The following is a 9,100-nucleotide window of genomic DNA, read 5'->3' as shown; positions in this document are numbered from 1 at the left end:
ATACTTTTGTCATACGAAACCATCTTTTATGGGTACAACGTTAATTTTCTTAGTTTATGAGTACTTTTGTCAGCGTTCGTAAACTTCATGGATACTTTTGGTAGTTTTTCCGTTAGGTTAATTATTAGCAAAGTGCATAACTGCACATGCGTCCACCATAGGATAATAAAACAAAGGAGGACATATATCCCTATACCGCAAATTATTTTTGATATTAGAGTGGAAATTGTGTTTTTTAGGATTATGAATAATAAGGGTGTTATTTTTAAATGTAGAACTTTTTTATTTAAAATGTGAAAATTAAACCCTCCGATTTGTTTGGGAATAAAAATTAGACCATTTAATTTATAAAAAACAAAAAGTCGGATCCTCCAATTTATAAATTTTTTTAAAAAAAAATCATAACAACTAAATCAGACTCTCCGATTTAATATTTAAAAATTTTAAAAATTAAATTACAAAGTAATCGGTAGATCACTAATTCCCATATCAAAATAAAATACATCCACACACCAACGGAATTGAATAACACACATTTATCATCCATAATAAAAAATTTTAGCCTATACCGTGTACACCTATGGACCTAGCTATACGTCCTATAATTGATAATGCATGATGATGTCGAACCGATGGCTAAACAGAAAGACTCATGAATGAGTCATGAGCCTTGAATTCTGAGCCTCTGGGCCTCCACCATTATTAAGAAAGAAGACTTCTGATCAGTGATAATATTTCTCCCCTAGGACAAAATATTTTCTTCCTCCTCCCATTATTTCTCATTTTCTCACCTTTTATTATACGGGTCTCACTCTCACCAATAGAGACATGTTTCTATCTCTGTACGTATATAAGATAAATTTTATTCTATCATTTCTATAATAATATATAATTTATTTTTTATTAGTTATTAATTATACTTAAATATCTTAACCATAATAAAATAATTTGTAGTTAAAGTATTATTCAAACTAGATTATTATATAATTTTTAAAAATAATAATAAATAAAATTCTCTTTTTCCTAAATATTCTTCACGTAACACAGAAAGAAGAAAAACCTATCTGATTTTTTTTAATATAATAGTTAAAGTAACACACACACATATATATATAAATAAGTTAAATTACCTAACAAATTAATCAACGATATAAAATATATATTAAATATCATATATATTTATACATAAATATACGATAATTATTTTAGTCGTTAATTTTTTGTGTATATATAATTTTTTATACATATATAAAATAAAATAAAATTTATTTATAAATAATTAATTTTTACGAATTTGATAAAGAAAATAATATATTAACCTTCTTCAATTAAAAAAAAATAAAAGAGTTACAGAGGTCAGGAGTGTATGTAATAGCTGTTTGTACTGGATCTGAGAAGAATACTGAGTTTTTACAGCATAACTGTACAACCATTAATTTCTAGTTTGAAATCTTGATTCAGAATCAAAACGTGTTTTCTACTTAGCTTGTGTGGTCACTTGCATGTATGTGGAATAAATAATGAACCAAACCCACCCACCTAGGACACATTCTTAATAGGCATATTAATTTCAATGTCTATATGTTCAGAGTTCAGAGACTGCTTATAGAAGAAAAATTCAGGTTTTTAAATGTGAAAAACTAAAGTTGTACTACTTTGTATAAAATTACGACTAAAATACATTGCTTAAATACAATCATATTACATAAATTTATTTATTAATTAAAACAGAAGTATATATGATGAAAGGATATTTTATAAATAGATAGATAGATGTACTATTAGTTATGAGTAATGCTAGGGAACCAAAAGGGTATTAGCCAAAAATCAGCTAAATACCTTTGGGTGAATTCAAAATCTTTACGAATTAATATATATGGATGTTTCTTCTGCTAAGTATCAGAATGTTTTTTTTCATGCTAAATGGATATTATTTTATATATTTTTCGAATTTTTTTGTATTGCAAATGTGAATGTCTCTATTTCTTTAAAAATTTCATATTTTTTTAATTTTATAGATATTTAATTATTTTTGCTAAAATATAATTAGATGTTTCTTTTGTTAAGTATTAGGATGTTTTTTTCATATTAAATAAATGTTTTTTTTATAATTCTATAATCGCATAATTTGCAGAAAATAAAATTGTTTAATTTTGTATCCTTTGTTTTATTCAACATCAACAAAGTCTTATTTCATTTAAAAAAAAACCCGCCTTGCTGCTATTGACTACATTGTGTGCGATGAAAGCAATGTATTTGTCACTAACAACAATGGCAACATGGCCAAGATTCTTGCCGGTCGAAGGAGGTATATGGGTCACAAAAGAACTATCAGACCAAATGCCAAGAGGCTTAGCACTCTGTTCGTGGAGCGGCATCAGATGGACTGGGACACTTTCGCCGAAAAGGTTAAGGCATCTCAACGAGGATTTATGGGAGAGCCAGATGAGATCAGGAGGATTCATGGGAGAGACAGATGAGATCAGGCCTGGACGCGACGGCACCTCCAGCAACATTGGTGAGAGAGAAAGGTTTGTGTGTGTGGAGGTGGGTAGGTTAATGTGAGAGAAGAGAAAGACTTTTATAGATTTTAATTAGGTTTACTTAATTAATTTTAAATTTAAAAAATTTTAAATTAATTATTAATTTAAATTAACATAATTTTGTTTAGTTTTTGGCTGATTCCCTTTTGGTTCCACATACTTTTCCATTAGTTATTTAATTAAAACAGAAGTATGTATGATGAAAGGATTATTTTATTGACTATAAGTCCTTGTCTTATATTTATTAAGTGCAACTTGCTCTCTTTGCACATGATATGTATGTATTAATTTTAAGGGGGAAAAAATGACAAAAAGTATACATTGGTGAAAAGGGAAAAATATAAAGTGAACTGAACTTTAAAATGGCAACTTTAATAAGAAACTGACAATGCTATCTAACGTCGTACCATATACATTAAAATTATTTCATATAGTTCCTATTGCAAATTTATGTTAACATATATTTGAAGTTTTGAAGGAGAAAAATAAAACTTACACAATAATCATCAACAAGAAGGGGAAGTTACGTCAAAGCTACATACATTTACCTTTTGAGACAATTTCCCCTGTTGTCATTGCACTTGTATCATGTTCATTGCTATATTGTGAGATAAGTCTTTCAAAAGAAAATAAGATTGGTTTTGGAGGATATGATATTAACACAAGAGGTCCTTCCAGCATCTCTATTACTTTAGTAATAGAAGGTCTATTCACTGGATTTGGTTGAATATACACCATAAACTCACCAGAATCATTTTCATGACAATATCATTTTCTTCTTCTTTGTGGAGCAAACACCTTGTAGGAATATTTCCTTGTTCAAGATCTTCATAGATCCAATAGGAAAATAATTTTCACTATTATCCGATGCTCCATTTTTGTAGTTTTGTCTTCCTCCAATAATTTCAAGAATTAATATGTCATAACTATATACATCAAATTTGTGAAAAATTCTACCGTATGTTCGACTAAATACTTCTAGTACAATATATCTTAGAATTTCTCTTGTATCTAATATAGATATAATACTTTGATCTTTCTTGCATATTTTTGTCAATTCAAAATTTATAACTTTTGGACAAAATTGTTTATCCAAAAGAATATTTTAAGGTTTAATGTCAAGATGTAAAATTCTTGTATTGCATTCTCGATGTAAGTATTCCAATCCTCGAGCTATACCAATCAAGATTTGATACAAGATGTTACAATTCAACTCACAAGAGGGAGCATTAGACTCTTTTCCATAAAAATATTTATCTAAAGAGTCGTTATGCATGAATTCATACACCAGTATTTTTTTTATTCTTTTCATAGCAAAACCCTAAGAGTGAAATAATGTTCACATAAGATGTTCGACTAATGATAATAAAGACCTCATCTACAAATTCTTCTACAGTTTCCTTTAACTCCTTCAATATCTTTACTGCCACTTGTTGACCATCAGCTAAATTTACTTTATACACAATGCCATATCTTCCTTCTCCTAATTTTTCATGAAATGAGTTTGTCATTTTTTTTCGCTTCTTTATATATATATATATATATCGCTTAATTCTCGAACTATCATAACTTTTAATGAGATTTTCAACATGGTCATCCACATGTTTTCTTTTTCTCCACAAGAGTATCTTTTGAACAAACCTAAAACATCTCTTACGATGAAAAGCACTCACCCAAAGATTAAAATAGCTCCCACAACACCTACAGCAGTAGCACCTGCATATATGCAACGAAGTGAAAAATAATGGAGGTATAAACAAACTTCTCCTAATATTTGATAGAATCCTCAGAAAATTAGTAACAAGAAGCTCAAGTAAGTAATGAAACTTTGAAAATGATCCCACACATATGAAATCAATCAAACTAGAGGTGACGCATGAGATGTTGAAGCCAATATCAGGGATCAATAAAATTGTGGCCACTTAATCTTTGAGTCTACATATTCACTAATCATAAGTTTGTATTTTTATTACGAAAATGTCTTCAATGAACAACTTCAGACAATATTTCATCTAAGGATGATGTTTATAAATTTTGACATGAGAAATATTAAAAAATTATTAGAATTTATTATTTTGATTAGTAATTAGTTAATAATATTTAAAAATAAGTTAAAAATATTATTAAATTACTAAAATAAAAAATTTGAATTTATAATTAAAAATACTGATAAAAAATAATAAATTCTACTTATTCTTAAAATTTTCTCTAATGACATATTATCATTTGGCATTAACATTAATTATTATTTAAAATTTGAATTTTAAAAATTACATGCTTAGTCTACAAATAATTGAGAATTGAAATTGACTAATTTAAAATCTGTTAAAATATGGGCCAAATTAAACATGTATTGTTTTAACTATTACTTAGTGTTAGTTTGGATTAGATTATTTGAATAAAAAATATTTTTTATAAAAAATAAAATATTTTTATTAAATTTTAAATATATTTAAATATATATTTTTTGAAAGGTAACTATACTTTTTTTAATAAAAAAATCACAAAAAAAATTGTCATATATAATACGGATTTTTTATTTAAATAAATAAAAAATCTAATAATTACCAAAATAAATAATTTAAAAAATAATTACCGATTTAAATTTCTATAAAACTAAAAAAAATGATAAATAAATGTATTGATGCATCAATGGTTGATTTTGTGCCTCTGGAGCTTGTACTTGTTCTCCAGCTTATCGATTTTGTTCTTGAACTGTTGTTATGTAGGACATTTTGTTAATTATTTAATTTTGACCTCACTGTGGGACTAAATTGATGCTAAATGAAACTTTTTTGGATTCAAATAGAACACTTTAAATCTTAAGGACCAAAACAGAATTACGCCCAAACCTAGGGGACCAATTTAATACTTTACCCATTACTTTATTACAAAAGAGAAATGTTAGAGACTATAAGAATTTATTATTTTTAGCCAATCACTTAGCATTATTTAGTAATCCAACAATATATTTTATCCATATTTTTAAATATTGATTACTAATTGATGACAAAAAATAATAAATTTTGATAATAATAAATTTTAATAATTTCATAGCATTTCTCTTGTTTTAAATTTGAGTTTTACAAATTACATAGTAGTCTGAAAATAAATGAAGTTAAAATTGACTCGTTTAGAAAGTTATTAAAATATGGGCCAAGTTAAACCTGTATTATTTTAACGAGAAATGCTATTTGTACACCAAAATCAGCGCAGCCACTAATATATTTTATTGTATAAATACATGTGCGGTTTAATTTATTTTCATAGTGTATTTATATTCCAGCATGTATTTTATACGCTGACTTTGGTAGTTGATTTTAGTGTACACTTAGCATAACTCTATTTTAAGTTTTAACTATTAATTAGTTACTTAATCAATAAGATATTCTGAATCAATGAAATAATATTGGATCCAAAGTAAAACTTTTAAAATTTTAAAAAGATACTAATAATTTTTTTTTTTTTGAAACAAAGGAAGCTCAACACATGAGAGTGGAGCATAAAATAGACATAAACAGAAGAAAAACTAAAAACAAAGGTAACAATCCTATGTCATCTCCGGCATTGCCATAAACAACCAGTAGGATCAAAACCAGTCCACTCCTTATAGCTCAAAAACGACCTATTTTGAATGACACCAACATTAACCTCCTGATTGTTGAAGATCCGGTTATTGCGTTCTAACCAGACGTTCCAAATAACTGCAAAAAAACCAGCCAGCCACCTCTTCTGCTCCTCTTTTCTACTTGTCGTTCCATTCCAACTCTCAAACAAGCCTTTAATGTTTCCTGGGACAGCCCAATCTCTGTGAAAACATCTCAACCAGACGCACCACACCTGCCACGTAAACTCACAGAATACAAACAAATGATGAACACACTCAATTTCTTTTTTACACAAGACACAGATATTATCATGCTGTTGAAGTATGCCTAATCTACTCAACCTTTCTTTAGTATTCACTCTTCCCACTAAAACGAACCAACCAAACAGCTTGACTCAAGTCGGAACCAATCCTTTCCAGATCGCACTTGTGAAGCTATAACTCGTAATCTCCTCCGAAAGATTCTCAGATTGCAACACCTGCAAAAAGGAGTTAGTAGAAAAAATACCTTTATTATCAAATTTCCAAACAAGATTATCCTCTCTGTCAGCTGATAGTTTCACTGGTCTTAACCTCTCATGTAGTTGGTGCACTAGTTCCAACTCCCATTGAAACAACTCTCGCCTCCACTGGAAATTCCAAATCCATTCTAACCCATCCCAGAACCCACAATCCCTTATCACAGATCCTTGTTTGTTTGAAACAGAGAAGAACCTTGGAAAACTCGCTTTTAGAGGACCACCATGTACCCAGTTATCTTCCCAGAAACGTGTTCTACACCCATTTCCAACTTCCATTGTCAGCCCACTCATCATTTTTTCTTTTATCCGCTGATCCTTTATATTCAACTGACAGATGTCTTTCCAGGGGCCACCCTTAACCGGTAGAGTCTGACTAGAAAGCATAATCTGAGGATTCAAATTGTTACAGGAGCATACAATCTTCTTCCATAACGGACAATCTTCCTTAGAAAACCGCCACCACCACTTAAACAGCAGTGCTGTGTTCCTGATCACTGCGTCCCCAACCCCCAGCCCTCCAGCCTTCTTAGGAGCCTGAACCATTTCCCACTTCACCAACGGTATACCGTTGTTCCCATCCTCTTTACACCACAGGAGTCTCCTCTGTAAGGCAATCAACTTGTCAGCGACCGCCTTCGACATCTTGTATAAGCTAAGGTAGTAAATCGGCAGGCTATTTAACACCGATTTAATAAGAACTAGCTTGCCAGCTTTATTTAGAATCTTCGCTTTAAAATACTAATAATTCTCTTTAAAATACCATCAACATCCATTGTATTCTTCTTCCCATTGAAGAACTTGCCCTTTATTAATCATATCACAATATGGTCTATTTCAGAAAATTTAATTTGTTTGTCTGTCTTATACTCTTATGTGATCAGTAACATGCATTTAATCCCTTTCTATTGTTGTTAAGTAAAACAAAAAAATACTCTTAACAATATGTTTCCTATACACAGACATGCATATCATAGTAATTACATTGCTCTAATTTTCTGTAAAAACAATTTAACCTTTTTGTAAACAAATTTTAACCATGGACATTTCAGTTGGCGCAGATAAAACGTACCTAATTTGATCTAAAGTGGTCTAGTTCTAGTTGGAGAATGCGCAACAAGAAAAGCATTATTTGCAGTATTGATGAGCACCATGTTAGGCGAGAATATAGGAATGATCCCTGATAAGTTGTTGTTGGAGACATCCAGAATCTCGAGTTGTGACAGGGTTGTCAAACTTTCAGGTATTGATCCGCTTAAATTGTTCCCACTAAGATGCAGTTCTCGCAAATCACTTAAATTGCCGAAGGCAGTCGAGATGGTTCCCGTGAGATTTAGGTTTGTCAAATTGACGGCTCTGATCTTGTGTTGGATATCGCAAGTGATGAAACTCCAGGCTTTACAGGATTGTTTCCTCGCCATGTGCGCGCCAAGAGAAGCGGATACCCAAATGCCGCAGCGACTTGTAGTAAAGGTGACTCTTAGGGTGACAATGGGTAGAGTAGGGTAGGGTTTGAACCCAACCTTGACCCTACCTGCGGGTTGAGTTTTTAACCAACATTCAACCCTACCCGAGATAAAGAGTCTGCAAGTTGGGGAAGGAAGCAAATGTATCTGGCAAGGAGCCCACGAGGTTTGTAGCGTCGAGTAAGAGAAAGGTAAGCCCAACTGAGTTATTCAAACTGGCGGGAAATGTCCAGGGTGTGAGGTTGGTGTTGAGACTCAAGCTGAGCTGCATGGCCCAAACTATATAGATCCTGGAAGCAACCGTGAGGGATGGAGGTGAAGTTGTTGAGGCTCAGGAACACCTCTTGGAGGTTATAGAGGCCGGTGAGCGAAGGAAGAGGACCAGTGAGAGAGTTGTTATAGAGAATGAGGCGCCTAAGGTAGGGGAAGGTGTTGTTGAACCCTGAATGGATTGTTCCCTTTAGCGACATTGAATTCAGGTTGATTTCTTCCACGCAGGGGTTGTTGTCAAGATCGGTGCCGCAAATGACATGGCTCCAGTCGCACATGTTGGCGACGTTGAACCAGCTGGAAGGAGCAGGGGATATGGCCTCTCTAAGCTTGATGAGATAAGCAGCTTCATCACCTACTATCTCGTTATTGTTATTGTTATTCGTGGACAACACACGCTGCCAGAACAAGAACAATGTTAGTGTTAGAGAATCAATTAGAATCATTAGAATCAATTTAGATCAATTAGCATCGTCTATATTTATATAGCATATCTGTACATTAATTGTAGGATTCTATGTCTTTATTACTTTGATTTATTTAGCACCTATAAATACCCCTTGTATATTGTACCTGTAATACAACTCAATAATACACTTTTCAGATTACTCTCTCAGTCTCTTGTTTCTAACATGGTATCAAGAGCTTAGGTTTTTTTTTCCAATGAATTTTGGTTTATAGTCCCATTGTTTTTCC

This window comes from Arachis hypogaea, chromosome 12, assembly GCF_003086295.3.
Source record: "Arachis hypogaea cultivar Tifrunner chromosome 12, arahy.Tifrunner.gnm2.J5K5, whole genome shotgun sequence".
In the NCBI taxonomy this organism is placed as follows: Eukaryota; Viridiplantae; Streptophyta; class Magnoliopsida; order Fabales; family Fabaceae; genus Arachis; species Arachis hypogaea.
The sequence above is the reverse complement of the archived record's forward strand: the minus strand, read 5'-3'. Positions refer to the sequence as shown.